The following is a 17,940-nucleotide window of genomic DNA, read 5'->3' as shown; positions in this document are numbered from 1 at the left end:
ACAAAGGCTTAAACTTCAGAGACGGGTGTTTGACATTTGGACTCCCTCTTTGGCATGACCTTTGCAGCAGTTCACCAAACATATCTAGTGTCAATCTAACCGTTTGCCTCTGAAATTTGAATTCATATTCCTGCTGACTAGCGTGACTGGGAGGAAGCAGCAGAGCAGACAGCAGTTTTATAAAGGATGTGACAGCAGAACAAATGCAAGGCTCATCAGTGTAAAAAGTGCAACTGTAGATATAGTAAGGTCTGATGTTATGAAATGGTACTCCAGAGGAAAATTGAATTTTTCCTAAACATTGGTGTCTGTCATGTGTTGATAATGAGGAAGAAACTACAGGCAGAAATGAAAGAAAAAAAATGTTAATTATGATATATAAGATCAGAAAAAGATAGATCCATCCATCTATTTGTATATGTATCAAATATTATATGCTATATTCCACTGGTTACTTAATGTTGAATGACTGTTGTAGTGCAGGAAAAGTAAAATGAAATGTTGAGCCACAGCTCCACTGTGTGGTGAAATAATAAACCTCCTGTAGTTTTAACTATGCCTTGACAAGACTCCTAAGGAGTAAGCAAAACCTCTGAGAGAGAAAAAAGGTTGAGGTGGATAACAAGCTTCACTTTGCACTTCAGCTAAACTAAACTGTTTGTTAAAGAAGATCAGAAGAAAAGAGGATTTAGCCTGAGGTTCACATCACTTTCAAATCAACTTCTATCCAAACAAACATCTTTCTTACAGAGCTATTTACCTTCAGATAAAATCATATTGCATTCTTGGGGAACAGGTTTGTTTGGGGTTATTCCAGCAGCCAAATGCATTGGTGGATGCTCAGACAGGTTAAATACCCATCTTCACAAAATCTTACACAATCTTACTCATTGTCTTCATATCACCATTCAATATGACTTTTAGTTGGCATATGTCACCTTAGTTGCCTGTGCAATGTGATAGTTCTGTTGCATCATCATCAGAGGCTATTAGTAAACATGTTTTCATTCCTTAAGTGTACAACAAGTTCTTCAAATGGAATATTGCTGTGCTAAAACCACTGAGTAATTATGTGTTGTGTGCGCCTGATTATAATCCTCTGTTTTATTGTCACACTCAATCATGACTCAGAAAATTCCATTTGTCACACCTCTTTCAGCCCAGAGTGGCAGTAAACAACAGCATGAACGTCTCGTTTTTTTGGGTTTTTTTTTTTTCAATTTTAATGATTCATTTTAATATGTCAGATCTTCTTAAATCTAACTCATTTGAATAACTCATTTTGACAATAGGGACATGTGTTTTTAAGTCCTTTGCTGCACACCAACATTCAAGCTGTACTGTGCATAGTCGTTTTACGGTATTCCAGTAATCCGCAGGTCTTGCCAATATTCTGAAAATGCACCAGGAAGTAAGTCTCTCAGTAAATCAAAAATTCAAGCACATAGTTAAAACGTTGTTGGAAAATTAATACCTTTCATAACTTTCTACTAAGTAACACCAAAATGAAAACAAAAACCTAAAGTGGTTTCATGTTACAACTGTCTCAATTTCCATGAGATTATACACACATAAAAACAAGATTTGCACTCGATGAGTTCAACTTCTCCCCTCACCCACAGCCAGTTGATAGCTGCCCCTCAGTGAACCTGGTTATGCCACATGTTTCTTCCACTTTAAAGGGAGATTTCTCTCTCACTGTTGCCAAGTGCTTGCTCATAGGGTGTCATCTGAATGTTGGCCTTTTCTCTCTATTTTTGTAGGGCCTTCACCTTACAATATCAAGTGCACTGAGGTGACTGCTGTTGAGATTTGGCAACATGTAAATAAAATTGAATTAATTTGAATTGAGATACCCACATTTTACAACACCAACACAAAAAAAGTCCCAAAAGAGAATCGACATTTTGGGATTTACTTACCTGGATGATTGAGCATGCATCAAGACATTTAAAAATCATGCAGAAAATGCACAAGCCCAATTCTGAAAAAGCTGAAATGACATGTAAAATCTAAATAAAAAAAACAGATTGCAATGATTTGCAAATCCCTGGGTCCATATTTTATTCACAAAAAAAAACCCATATAAAATGTTTAAACTGAAAATGTTTTAATTTGATCGCAGCAATACATTTCAAAAATGTTTTCCACTCTGTAGCATTCCCTCTTCTTTAGACAACAGTTCATAAACATCTGGGAACTGAGGAGGAAGTTGCTGGACCTTTGGCAGAGGAAAGTTGCCCCAGTCTCCTCATCCATTCCAATGTATAGGACTCTGGGTGTTCTTTGTCATATTATTTTCCTCGAGATTTGCCAAACTTGGTGGAAGGTCTAGAGAGTATGCGAGCCAGTTGAGCAACCACACAACAAAGATGTGATGTTCTAATACACATTTCGGTTGTGCCTGTACTACCCCACATGCACCCATACGCATTTAAAAATGACAGCTATGCACTGTGACAAGTGTCATCTTTATTACAGGTCAAAAGGTTCAGGACACAATGAAAAACTGATAAGAGCAGGTTAAGAGGACGAAAATGACGCAATCATGACACAGCAATATTTGAACATTTCTTGCACTAATGCAGGCATGCTTAAAGCATCATTGTTTTATGTGAGAACATTTGTTTGGGAAAAAAAAGTTTCTCAGTAGAGCTGCAATTAGGTCAGCAGGTCATCATTCCATTAGACACTGAGAAACTTTAGCAATCATCACACCGCTCAGGGGTATCGTATGAAGCAAGTTCTGCTTCAGCCAGAGACATTGTCAGAGGAACAGGTAATAGAGATATGGAAAGTACGTAAAGACTGCATCAGCAATATCTAGTATCCCAAGTTTCTACATTGCTTTGTTTCTTAGTTCATTCTTGATTCTGCAGTTCATTTCAATTGCATTAGAGCTCTGAAGCTTTAAACGGGAAGATCTAAGGGGTATATTATGAAGCATGATGATGAATGGATTAGTGAGAAATGCTGAGCTTAAAGTCAGATGTTTCCATTTTGCGAAGGGGCTCCCTTTTTACTCAGCTGAATCCAGTTCAATTCAGTTTTGTTTATGCTAAACCAATTCACAATAGTCAAACTACAGGTCTCTCAATATTAGAGAGAAAACCCCAACAATCAGACAATTGCCTTTGAGGAAGCACTTGGCGTCAGTGGGAAGGAAAAACTTCCTGTTAACAGGAAGAAACCTCCAGCAGAACTAGGCTCAGGGAGAGGCAGCCATCTGGAACTGGTTGGGGGGAATGAGGGGAAAGAAAAAAGAAAAACAGGAGCATAGGGAGACTGGACAAAAAAAGGAGACACAATTTAATGAAATGTAGTAGGACTATATAAGCACATGCAGAGTGAAAAGATGAGAGTGGATCATGGAAAGTTCTCCAGCGGCCTAGTCCTATTGCAGCATAACTAAGAGACAATTCAGGGTCACCTGATCCAGCCCTAACTGCAAGCTTTATCAAAAAGCAAGTTTTAAGCCTATAATCTTAAAAGTAGAGAGGGTGACTGCCTTCTGACTCAAAAGTAAATGGTCTGTATTTGTATAGCGCTTTACTTGGTCCTAAGGACCCCAAAGCGCTTTACACTATACACAATCATCCACCCATTCACACACACATTCACACACTGGTGATGGCAAGCTACAGTGTAGCCACAGCCACCCTGGGGCGCACTGACAGAGGCGAGAAAAGGACACAAATAACCCGAGGTAAGTAGTTTAACTGGAGATGGGCCGATAACTGAAAGCTCTCTTCCCTTTGTACTAAGAGAAATTCCACAAGTAAGGCTAAGCACTGTACCAGGATGATGCGGTCCTATGAGGTCTCAAAAATATGATGGGGCATGATTATTCAAGATCTTGCATGGGAGGAGAAGGAAGTTCAATTCAATCCTAAATTTGACAACAAGCCAGTGAAGAGAAGCTGATATGTGAGAATTATGGCCTCTCTTTCTAGTCTCAATACTCCTACTGTTGTGTTTTGGATCAGGTAACTATTAGGGCATCCTCACAATATGACATTGCAAAAATCCACACTAGAAGTAATGGTTGCACTTACTACTCACCGAAACTCTTCAAATAAACTATTCCGCTGTCAAAGGAGCTTGCAAAGAAAAGCGTCTGGACTTCTTTAAGTTTCTTCTTTAAGTAAACTTAAAGAAGTCCAGACGCTTTTCTTTGCAAGCTCCTTTGACTACGATGACCTGGATGACTGAGAACCTTCACAGACAAACTATTCCGCTGTAAATAATTCGAACCACTCTTTCTGGGGAAAAAAAGGAATATTGTAAATGAGTATATAATCAGCTAAAGCAGCTGGTTCAAGTAAAGAATATTTAGGTGATGGTTTAATTACAGAAACCTTAAAAGCCTTAAAAACAAAGATAAAGTGATGATCATATTTAAAATCAGTAGTTTAAAGGAAATAATGACTTTAACTTAGCCCATAGAGATCAATATGAGAAAAGTCCAAATAAATATAGGATGCCTTATGATTGCTCTGTGTGATGACAAACTCCAGTGGTTACATTTTTTTATAACTACATTTGTTAAGTCATTACTACTTTGAACTAAGGAAATACAAGTTTCAACAGAGCTGTGGTTCTTTGTCAGCTTGGTTGCACTGCTGAAAACAAGCCTCGGGTTATTTGTGTCCTTTTCTGTCTTTCATATTAGTGGAATGCTATTCACCTCCAGCCTATGTGTTCTTTGCTTTAAGATATATTATATTAGTGGTTCAAACTTGTCGGATAAGTTACTCTTTTTCAGAGGAGCCTGTTGTTCCTCTATGTTGTCATACGCAGTGAGCACGCTGCACTATATGCTATATACTGGACCCTAACCAGATCAAGGATGTGATTACAACAGTTAGTACCCTCATTTACATTTTAAGAGAAGCCACATTAATCTAACAGTCAAATCAAAGCACCTTTAGAATCAGAATCAGAATCAGAATACTTTATTGATCCCTGGGGGAAATAATTTTTTTGTTACAGTGCTCCATTACAAACCAACAGAAACCAACATTAACAAGACAGACAATACGCTAAGAATAGTACAATATATACATATATATATATATACATAAGTCACTCATTAATAAATAGCTGGAAAAGAAACATGTGTAGTTGTAGTTGTAGCAGTAACCAGTGTGTTAAGTGGATGAGTTGTACAGGGAGATGGCCACAGGCAGGAAAGATTTCCTGTGTCGTTCAGTGGTGCTTTTCGGTACTCTCAGTCTCTCACTGAACGAGCTCCTGTGACTGACCAGCATGTCATGGAGTGGGTGGGAGGTGTTATCCAACATTGTCTTTATCTTGGACAACATCCGCCTCTCCGACACCACCTTGAGGGAGTCCAGCTCCATTCCCACAACATTACTGGCCTTACGAATCAGTTTATCGAGTCTGTTGGCATCTGCAACCCTCAGCCTGCTCCCCCAGCATGCAACAGCATAGAGGATCGCACTGGCCACAACAGACTCATAGAAAATCCTGAGCATTTTCTGGCAGATGTTGAAGGACCTCAGTCGCCTCAAAAAATAGAGACGACTCTGGCCCTTCCTGTAAAGTGCTGTGGTGTTTTTAGCCCAGTCCAGTTTATTGTCAATGTGTACTCCAAGGTATTTATAGTCCTCCACAATGTCAACACTGACCCCCTGGATTGAAACAGGGGTCAAGTGTTTCCTGGTCTTCCTGAAGTCCACGATCAGTTCCTTGGTCTTTGCCACATGATTCTGCTCACACCACGTGACAAAGGAGTCGACCACAGCCCGGTACTCTGTCTCATCATCCCTGTTGATGCATCCAACCACCGCAGAGTCATCAGAAAACTTCTGAAGATGGCAGGTCTCTGTGCAGTGGCTGAAGTCTGTGGTGTAGAGGGTGAAGAGGAAGGGGGAGAGGACAGTCCCCTGTGGTGCCCCTGTGTTGCTGATTACCTTGTCAGACACACACTGTGGGAGACGTACATATTGTGGTCTTCCTGTCAGGTAATCAACAATCCAGGACACCAGAGAAGCATCCACCTGCATCGCTGCTAACTTATCACCCAGGAGGGTCGGCCTGATGGTATTGAAAGCACTAGAAAAGTCAAAAAACATGACCCTCACAGTGCTCGCCGGCTGGTCCAGATGGGTGTAGACACGATTGAGCAGGTAGATGATGGCGTCCCCAGTTCCGAGACGAGGCTGATAAGCGAACTGAAGGGGATCCAGATGTGGTCTTACTATGGGTCGCAGCTGGTCCAGGATGAGCCTTTACAGGGTCTTCATGATGTGGGAGGTCAGTGCAACGGGCCTGTAATCCTGGGGGCCACTGGGACGTGGCGTCATTGGTACAGGGACGAGGCATGATGTCTTCCACATCACTGGGACCCTCTGCAGACTCAGCATAAACAGTTTATGAAAGACTCCACACAGCTGGGGGGCACAGGTCTTGAGGACGAGGGGACTCACTCCGTCTGGTCCAGCAGACTTGCCTGAGTGAAGTCTCCTCATTTGCATCTCAACCTGGTATTGAGTGAAGGTGATGGGTGGGGGAGGGGTGTCAGGAATCTCACAGGAGGCAACAGCGCCATGTGAAGAGAGAGGCTGGCACAGTGGTGTGGCTCTGGATTCCAGGCTGACTACAGGTGAGGTTGTGGGGGTGGGAGCAGACACTGTGGTGTCGAATCTATTGAAAAACAGATTCAACTTGTTAGCTCTATTCTCACCTCCCTCAGCTCCCCTGCTGTTGGTTGGCCTGAATCCAGTGATGGTCTTCATGCCCCTCCACACCTCTCTCATGCTGTTCTGCTGGAGTTTCCACTCCAGCTTCCTCCTGTAATTGTCCTTAGCCTCTCTGATCTTGTCCTTTAGTAACACCTGGACCTTCCTCACCTCCTCTTTATTGCCCCCTCTGAAAGCCCTCTTCTTGTTGTTGAGGAGGGCTTTGATGTCCTTAGTCACCCACGGCTTGTTATTTGGGTAACAATGAACAGTCTGAGCTGGAACAATGGAGTCGGTGCAGAAAGTTATGTAGTCTGTGATACACTCAGTAAGCCCATTGATGTCCTCGGCGTGAGGCTCACAGAGTGTTTCCCAGTTGGTCACCTCGAAACAGCCCTGTAGTTCCGCTGAGGCCTCCTCTGACCACCTCCTAACCGTCCTCGTGGTCACAGGTTCCCTCCTCACAATTGGCACATAGCGGGGGGTGAGGTGAATCAGATTATGATCTGACCTACCAAGTGGGGGGAGGGAGGAGGAGCTGTATGCATCCTTGACATTAGCATACAGTAGGTCTAGAATTTTTTCTCCCCTGGTGGGACAGTCCACATATTGTTCCGTTTTTGCAGAAGTGGTGCAGTCTAATGAAGCAGTCTAGTGACAAAAGTTACAAATAGTTGTTTGAAAGATGTTTGTTTAAAACAAAAATTACTGAAGGATTCATTGTGGATTCATTGTGAATGAATGTATCTAAATAAAGTTGCAGCCAGGCTTTTCTGTCATTGTTTTGTTTATATGGGGCGTGAAAATATTTCTTCGTGCCATGTGGGGAATGATGTAAAAAGTTTGAGAACCACTGACTTAAACAGTGTGTGTACTTTTTTTCCAGAATTGGCTGCAGCAACTGTAGTACTTTTAAATTGTTGATATTTATTGGCTCTTCTTGTGGAGAAATGCAGGCTTAGATCTGTTCATTGTAACTGGTTATGTGTCGCCAACAACGCCTATTACTCACTGGTGTGGTAGCATGTAGATTAGTGGTTCTGGTTTTGTTTCATTATGCAAATATACTTTTCATGAGGTTGGGGAAACCTGCAGTAAGAAGAGTCTGAAAAAGTCACTTGGATGAGTGAAATGTGAAATGTTTCTCGCACTGAAAATACTACATTCAAATGAAGAGAATCAGCTTTCCTTGCCTGGATGACTTAGCATGCATGATGAGGCTAAAACAGTTTTACACATCATAAGGAAACATTTAAGCAACACTTTCATTTAATAGTATCTGATCTATTTCTATTCTAATAGGAGAACCTATTAACTTACACAGTGCATGTTCTTTTTTCTAGAATTGGCTATAGCAACTGTAGTACTTTTATATTGCTAATTTATTGGCTATTGTGGAGAAATGCATGCCTGGACCTGTACATGTTTGCAATTGGTCATGTGTCGCCAACAACTCCTATTACATACGTGTGCACACCTCCTACTTTATTAGAGCAAGCCTAAATTCCAGTTGAGTTACCAGCTAACCAACATCTTACTCACTGTTGTGTCCGTATGCAAATTTGCAATCAGTTGAGGGAGGTGTGGCAGATTTGAGGCCTGAGACACTGGTTGCTTTCTTTCATTTGTATTTTCAAAATATTGCAGGAGATGAGCCAACGGCAAAAATATGGAGGCAAAATATTCTAAGAGAAAGTGAGCCTTTATTACCTGAAAAAAGTCCAATGAGGTAAATACGTAGAAATCCAACAGTTTGATGGTCCTGGACGCAACAGGAAGTTAAAAAACGAAAGAATAACTCATGCTAAACAAAACAGAAACAGATAGTAGGAGAAAGATAAGACAGAAAGACTATAATAATAATGTCAATTACAATTATTTATACCAATAATAATAATATCACATGAAATAAAACTCAATGTATACTAGAAAGACAAGTCTAAGACCTGCTAAATAAAAACTTGATGCACTGTATACAGCAACTGGGTTTAATGTAAAGAGAAGATGTAGTTTTCAGTAAACATATTCTTCTCTGATAAAGTTGTTGGAGTCTTGTGCTTGAAAAATAAGAATTATTATTTTTAAAAACTATTTTTGTTATTTTTTGTTGTGTTCTCAGTTATGTTGTTACTTTCCTTTGTTAAAATTCCTGCTTGACAAAAAAATGAAATGAGTCATTGAGTATTTGCTGAGTAGGGATCATTTTATCCTCTTAAATATGTGCTGTACAAATTCGCACCCTTTCAGAATGAATTGCATTTTAGTTCTATGTTGTGAAACCCCGAAAGGAGTAAAAATGTCAGGATTCATTTGGGTCTGTTCCCATGACCACCCTACACATTATTCAATCTCTTGCAGGTTCATGTAATAAAATTACATTTTTTGGTAACACAGCAATGCCACGCATTACTGTATTAAATCCAGTAAGAACATTAAAGTTATAATTATGTTATTACTTGCTTTACAAAGGCTCTTCATCTGCACCTTAGGCAGATAGAGGAAGACAAAAGAGAGTGACAAAATCTGCAGCATCAGAATCTGTGAGATGCTTTCAGCACTGACGAACGTGTACGTACTATATACGTGCCATCAGGTGAACGATCCACATCTTTGTGCAGAATCCATTTACCTGCTTTCATTTGCTGTTTTAGCTGTTTGGTGGTTGTTGAAATTATTTTTATTTTTTTTTAGCTTTGACCTGAGATTCTGGCGTTTCTGGCAAAATACCTTTATATTTAAAAATTGATTCAGGATTCAACAAATCGATATCCCATTATTCAAGCTTGAATCGGAAAACTAAATTTTTAAACCTACCCCTAGATCTGAGGAGTAGAAATTTAGCCAGTACTTTTATTTTTACTGTATGAAAGGACAAGCGCTTGTTGGTGAAATGCAAACTCCACCCAGCACAGAAATAGTTGTATTATGCTGCTAACACATTGTCTCTTTACCAATATGTTAGCCAATGTGTTTGCCATTGGCTCAGAGCACATGCTAACACAAAGCTAGTGAAGAAATCAGAATGATGGTAAAGCCAGTGCACGCAGACCCCAGCCCAGCAAAGGCAGCGATGGGGAGTCAGGCTTGCAGCGCTTTAGCTTTCATTTCTATCTTTATATGTTTCTACAACAGTTGAATCACTATGGCAATCGCATTAAAGTCTCTTTGGGCTGGTTTCATCGTTGCATTGTGTTGTTGGCTTTGTGTTCATACTTAAAAACTAAAAGAAAGATCATCTGTTATCATTAGGATAGGGATTTGTGTTGGTATATAGACTGTTACATAGTAGGGTTTGCCCTCTTTGTATTTGTCCACATTTTTTACCAAGAAGACAGATTTGTTTGAAAGAGGGATAGTAGGCCATCTATGTCCACTGTGGACAGAGGTGGTGGTTTATGACATCAGTTATCAGCCACCTACAATGCAGTGTTGAAAATCTTTCGCAGGGGGGTTGGGCAATGTCTCAGAGGTTTCATTCTGAAACGCCCAGCGATGGTGATGACCATCTGTTACACCGCCTTTTTTTCACATTTTGACTTACATGAAATATTTAGTAACATATTGAACTGCTTTGAAAACACATGTATGTATTACACATAACAAGTAATGTGTAATACATACACATACAATAACTGGTATGTGTAACAGCCCCAGGTGGTAACCGACATTGGTTACCAGTTGTTAATTATAAACAGAACCCTTTTGTGTGTTATTCTGTCAATAGTTAAAAAAGCTTTGAATGAATTCCGATAAAACTTTGTAAGGGTGTAGACAGGGCTCATGTTAACAACCCTTTAAAATATGGCTTACATCCATTTGGGTCTTCAAGGTGAACTCAATGGTTTATTGTGCAACAACAAACCATTGAGCCTTATAACTTTGATTTTGAAACTATGATTCTTACAAATGTGTGTGTCTTATCTACATATAAAAAGCACTGCATAAAGATTTTAAAAATGATGTCACCTCTGATGTCTGGCCTCTCCTTTAACATCAATAGATTGATCTGAAGATGTTAGTGATAACAGTGATATATAGAGCTATTTAAAACTATGTTTCTTGTTTGTATTGACAACATATGGGCATTTAGAGAATGATATATGGGGATTCTAAATATTACATTATAGTTTGCATCCAAATGCCATGCCACATCTAATCTGTGATCGTACTTTTACATCTGCCTTTCTTTCAAGTTGACCCAAAATGCTTTGTATCTACAACAAAAGTGTCAAGAGAAAGAGAACGAGCTGGTGAGAAGTTAGAAATATACCAATCAAAATATAGTGCTATATAATAACCTCAAGTTATTCATGTCCAGTTTTTACTCCTTCATAATGATGTAATCAAAGTAAACATCTGTCATGCTACCATCACCTGTTTTTTACTGCACTACAACCATCTTAAAATGCATTTAAAAATAACAATTAAAACAAAACAAATATATACAAAATATTGTATATATTTGTTAATAAATTCTATCCTATTATAAGTAAATACTAAAGTGTGAGGTACGTTGGCAGGAGCTTTGCACTGTTTGAGTGCTTCTTTTTGTTATTATTATTGAGGAAAGAAGACAAAAACCCTAAAGTTGAGCCTTTAAAGTGTAAAGACACATCCAACCTTTATATGCAAAACATAAAGTGAAATAAATCCTCATGCACATGAAATGCAGAGAGAAATGGATATTGGCCAACACCTTGAGATCTTGCTTAACTGCATTTACAGTTGAACGATTGTTCTGTGGAATCATTCTTTTAGATCTGCCAGATAATCATCTCTGGAGTATCTCCAACTGACCTTCTTTTTCTTTTACCTATCTTGACATGCCCTGGCAAAAAAATAAAAAAATTAATTTACAGGTTGTGTTTTTAAGGGAAGCCACTGTTAATTAAATTAATGGTGTAATCATAACCTACTGTTCTTGCTGGAACAAGACAATATGAATATGTCCTCAGAATCATGCAGCTGAAGCAATATCTCTAGAAAAAATGCCAGTTGTTGGCTTTAAAGATAAATGTCATCTTTTTTTCTTGAATTCTTGTCCAATTTGTCTTTTTATAAACAAGTTCTATTAGCTGTCAGACACCAAGGACCTTACACAACGGAGGAGATGTGAGACATCTAATATTTAAGGCTCTTTCTGTCATGGTCCCTGTGCCTCCCCGGCCAGCCCAGTGTGGCCACAAGTGTTTGTTGTTTTACTCTCTCTCTGCTCCCCTCGCCTTGCTCTCTCTCTCTCTCTCCTACCTGTCTGCCTGGGCGGAGCTCTGATTGGGCTCCTGCCCTTGGCCCACGCACCTGCAGCTGATCTCCGGTGATTTGCAGCTCTTCTTAAGGCAGGGGCTCTGAGCTACTCGTTGCTGGAATATTGAGTAACTCTTGTTAGTATTGCCTGGCTTCACTGCGATTCTGTTGTTCCCGTGCTTGCCTCCGACTTACCCTCATCTGTGTTAATAGGTTTACCTGGATCAGCCCTTTTGTGGCCCCTGGACCCCGTGAGTGTGAGTGGGCTGCTTGTGTGGAGATTGTTTAGACAAGGAGCGGAGCAAGTGCTAAGAAGTGTGTTTCCCCAGCCTATTGATCCCCGGAACCCTGGTGTTTCCTCCCCTTCACGTGTACATATCGCACCAGTGTGATTAATAAAGTATTGTTGAACCGTGCTTTCTCAGTCTGCGCCTGAGTCCGTTCCACCACCGTGACACTTTCAAGATAGAGTTGGACATTAATTGCTTGAAACTGAAATAAAAAGTAGCGGTCAAAATAATCCACAGAAATTAATGTACACAAAAGGTTTATTAATCTGTTTGGGATCGGCATAATAAGGCTGCTGCAATTATAGCAAGGATTATGGCCCAGACTGGATTCACAGCAGCACCACCTACATGACTAAAAAGAAAAGCAAGCCTTGCTATGTCATCACCATCTTGAAATACCTCCAGGCCCTCATTTGCAAAGTTATTTTGAATGTGTTAGAATGTTAACTTTAATTTCAGTGGTCAATGAGGCATAAAAACAACATGTATGGAGTCTATACATTTAAAATATTGTGGCGGGGCGTGGTTTACGGTGCTGCTGCAGGGGAGATGGACGCACCTGCACGTGTTCTGCAATCTCACCTCGCTGGCATAAAAGGCTGTGCTGTCTGTCTGTGGGTTGTTGTTGGTAATGTATGTGGCTGAGCTGGATAGCTGCAGCCACGAATTGTGTGTAAAGCAAGCGAGTGCAAAATAAAGATGCTGAAAAGCATGCAAACATTGTCAGATCTGCTGTAGTATTATTACAAATATATAGATAGATAGATAGATAAAGGACCTCAGATGTACACAAACTCCTACATACATGCATACACCTGCAATTTGCCTGTTTTGTGTCTCTGGAATGAGTACACTGTTGACAAATCCCTAGTCTATGAAGCACAATTTCAACAAATAATATTCTGAAGAGGAACGGAAGAGGATTAAAACTTTCACCCATATTCCTTCTTCCAGTATTGCATCGTTATTTAATTTATGCTTTGTGAAAGTGCAGTGTTTTGATAAGGGCAGTCACCACACCCCAACGCTGAACAACGCACAAAGACTGGGAGGCGTCATTTCAGACAGATGATATAATGCTGCATTCCTCTGCGCAAATTCTGAGAAGACATTCGTTATACCTTGTGGTATTCATGCTACATATTTGATTTTAAAGCTCCACCCTTGAGTCCAATGGTCAATATCCATTTTTTACATTCACCTACATCTTTAGTTTCTTTAGGACTTTTTTTTTTTTTTTTTTTTTACATCTTTAGGACTTTTTTTTAAATCATTTGGTAAGTTTCAATACCTGTCAGCTTTGAACTGAGAATGAAATAACTGTCCCTGAATTGAAACAAATGCTTTTTTCTATTTCAAATAAGATTCATTTAAAAAAAGAAAATATCGTAAATACTTACTACTTTGAAAATATTTATGTTAAACATATTCTGAATCATATCCAACACCTGCTATTGATCAATTTATCATCTTCGCACTTACTTTATACTCCCACAGAGTAAATAGAAGCCCGAGGGAATTTCTTTTTTTTTTGTCAACTCAACAGGTTTAGACTACTTCTCCAAATTTCACAACACCAAATATAAAATGATGTGTTGAAATAGTATTTGGAAACCCTCCAGAAGTCTCTGATGTTCACTTATGTAGGGATACTGAAAAAAAAAATGAAAGGGACACTTTTTAATTTCAGGACAGCATTGAGTCAGTTCTAGTGATGTGTCGGTCGCGAACGAAATGGCTCTTAGAGCCGGATCTTTGACGTGAACGACGTGAGCTGACTCCTTATCGCAAGCCGTGTTTTTTTTTTTTTCTCTCACTCTCTCTCGCACTGTTTTTCGCTTCACTCCGCATGCGAGCCTTGTGCTTTACGCTGGGAAGAGGGGGGAGAGCCAGGGACAACAAGGTCACATTAGAAAGGTATAGTAAGCATCCACAACTATTTTCAGTTGCAGATGATAAAGGATTCAGAAAGTTTAGTCATGCAGGCCCATATGACAGAGAATATGCATGATCTTTTAGTTTTCATATTTTAATTTATATTTAATTGTGTTGTGGTTTGCAGTGTTTTGTGTTGTTTCACTTTAAATTTGTTTAAAAGGAAAAAGCTGAACATTTAAATAGTTAAAAGTTGAAATGTGAATAGTTGGTTTTTGTATTATATGATTTATTTATTACATTTTCTGTGGAGAGAATAAATAAAAGTATATTTACGGTGCCCCCTAGAGACAAAGCACGTACAAACACGTACGAACTCCAAAGGACGTACAAACTTCGAAGCACGTACAAACTCTAAAACACGTAAAAACTCAGAAGCACATAAAAACTCAAAACACGTACAAAACACAACAGAAGTGCTCCAGGATGCTAGGGGCAGTGTTGAGCTTTTGTTACCTGGTGGCTACACAAGCCAGCAAGTACCAACGACCGGATTTGGTGTGTGGTAGTAACAGGTAAATGAACTTTTTTTTAAAATTATTTGAATATATATGAGTGCTTGTGTATAAATACACAAACAATACACATGCTTTTAATTGTGTAATTTAAGTGATCTAGGTAGCTCTGTTTTGGAAGTTCAGTTAACGCTAGAAATGTGTTTTGGAGTTTGTACGTGCTTTGTCTCTAGGGGCCACCGCATATATTTATATATAAACATATATAAATAAAACCACTTTTTTTTTTTTACATTAGTAGCTCCTTTTGTGCATAATTTTATATTATTGTTAATAATAAATTAATTAAAGCAACAAAACAACCTGAAGAGCCGGTTCGGAGCCGAAAGAGCCGGCTCTTTTTAGTGAGCCGAGCCGAAAGAGCCGGTTCTCTAAAAAGAGCCGGAAATCCCATCACTAGTCAGTTCAACTTCTGAAACACTGATCTGGCCAGTTAAGTAATAGAGGGGGTTGTTAATCAGTTTCAGTTGCTTTGGTGTTAATGAAATTCACAACAGGTGCGCTAGAGGGGCAACAATGAGACAGTTCCCAAAAGCCGGAATGGTTTTACAGATGGAGGTCACTGAAGTTTTTTTCCTCTTCATCTTTTCGGGCTGTTTTTTCAGTAGTTTTGCATTTGGCTAGGGTCAGTGTCACTACTAGTACACTGTTCCAAAAAATAGTAATGTCAAAGTATCTTACTGTATATTTTACAGTTTTGTACTGTCTTTCTAGAATATCATTAAATTTACATAAGTAGACTGTGATTTTACATGTCAAAGGTAAAATAACATAACATCACTGTAAATACAGTAAAACACAATTTACTTGTTTTTTTAAATATATTTTTTTGTACATATGCATATTTAGATTGTAAAAATACATTCAAAAATGTATCATAATTTCACAAATATTTGTCTGTTATGTGAGAGAATAATCTGTTAAATTCAAATGTAATACTATGGAAAAATATATAAAATGATCAAAAATTAATGAGAATAATCAATAATTAAAGGAGTATTTGAATTATAATTTTGCTGAAAATTTCATGTCATCTAGGTCTGATTCAATAATTCAGAGGTAACAAGTGAAAATATAATTAATAGGAATAAAAACTAAAAAAAAAACATATAAAACATTGCACGGCTAATTATATATTTTAAAAAATAAAAAATAAATGTAGAGGTAGGAATTGCAATTAATATAAATCTCAAAGTGTTCACAACATTCCTGAACAGAAATAGGCCTCTGTGGCCATGAAAACAATGTGACATGTCATTGGATGTTGGTACACATAATAACATGACGCTAAGCATCGGCCAATGAATGTGAACTAACAACCACAAGGTCGCGGGTATGGCTGTACTGTAGGAAAATCCTAACATAAAATTATTTTACTGTGCATTTTACAGTTTTGTTCTGTTCTTCTAGAATATCATCAACTTACGTAAATAGACTGTGATTTCACATTTCAAATGTAAATTAACGTTAAATCACTGTAATGTAAGAAAACATAATTTTCATGATTATTAAATGTATCTGTCTGTACATATGCATATTTAGATACAGATTCACAAATATATCACGATTTCACAAATATCTGTCCGTTATTTGAAAGATTGAACTGTTGAATTCAAATGTAATGCTATGGAAAAGTATATAACATGATTCCTATAAGCTTGTGTTACATCACATAAGTATTATTATCATTGCTATTTAGGGCGATCGTGGCTCAAGAGTTGGCAGTTCGCCTTGTGATCAGAAGGTTGCCAGTTCGAGCCCCGGCTCGGACACTCTCGGTATTGTGTCCGTGGTCAAGACTCTTCACCTACTGCTGAGGGGCTGATGGTGCGATATGGCAGCCTCACCTCTGTCAGTCTGTCCCAGGGCATGCAATCCATTATTATTTAAACCAACTGTTAACTGTATATTTCTGTACATTTACGTATTATGATTCATATTGCCACATTCATTGACATTGTTTTTAGGTAATTTTATTGTTTGGTCACGTTAAAATGTTCCTAATTTAATGTCTAAAAGCACTTGGAAAAGGCAGAATTCCATGTAAAATTAGCGCAACAAACTGTATTGTCATTACTGGAAATAACCGTATTTTTATGAGAAAGTTATTTTCTGTTATTTTACGGTAGTATTTTGGCGACCCAGCTGCCAGAATATTACCGTTTTTTTAAGATGTTTTTTTCAACAGTGTAGCATGAAGCGATGCCTGGACCCTACAGAGGTTGCACAGGTAGTCCAACTCCTCCAAGATACCACATCAATATGTTGTATTACAGGGTTTGTAAGAGAGCTGGACAAGGACTGTAGAGGGTACTTAACCCATCTGCTCCTTTGTGCAAGAGGGAACAGGATGAGCTCTGTCAGAGCAAAAAAAAAAGATCTGATGAGCAGAACGGTGGGGTGAATCTCTCTGACAAAACAATCAAAAACAGTCTTCATGAGGGTGGCCTGAGAGCCCATTTCTTCTGCCGGGCACTGTGTTCACTGCCGGGCACCATGAAGTCTAACTGGCATTTACCACAGAATACCAGAATTGGCAGGTTCACCACTGGTGCCCTGTGCTTTTTACAGATGAGAGCAGGTTCTCCCTGAGCACATGTGACAAACCTGAAAGGGTCTGGTGAAGTCATGGAGAACGTTATGCTGTCTGTAACATTGTTCAGGATGACCGGGTTGGTGGTGTGATCTGTGATTGTCTAGAGATTGTCTGGCTTTGTAAGCATTTTTTATTTGGAGATTATGTCTCCATTATCCCAAAGAGATTATTATCTCTTTGGGATGGGCATAATGACGCTGCTGCAATCAGAGGCATATCCACGGAACGACGCACAGAGCTGATTTCAAGTTGAAATCCTTGAAGCCATTGTCAGTCTTTTCATTGGGGCAGTGGGTGCTTTAAATTTACACCACTAATGAGCCCCCACACTCATCTGGCCTATATCCAACACATCTGGGACACTATGTTTCGGTCCATCTGACGTTGCACCTCAGATTGTCCAGGACCTCAGTGATGTCCTGGACAGACCTGGGAGGAGATCCCATGGGACACCATCATCGTCTCATTAGGAGCATGCACAAACACTATCAAACATGCATACAAGGCACGTGGGGGCTAGAAAAACTACTGAGTACTATTTTGAGTTGCTGCAGTGATATTTTTGCAAAACGGACTAGCCTGCTGCATCCTTTTTTTTTATATCCCCCACCCCCCACCACCACCACCGTTTTTTTTTGGTTTTTTTTACTTTAAAT

This window comes from Perissodus microlepis, chromosome 7, assembly GCF_051167445.1.
Source record: "Perissodus microlepis isolate ML-2025 ecotype Zambia chromosome 7, ASM5116744v1, whole genome shotgun sequence".
NCBI lineage: Eukaryota > Metazoa > Chordata > Actinopteri > Cichliformes > Cichlidae > Perissodus > Perissodus microlepis.
Note: the sequence above shows the minus strand (reverse complement) of the source record.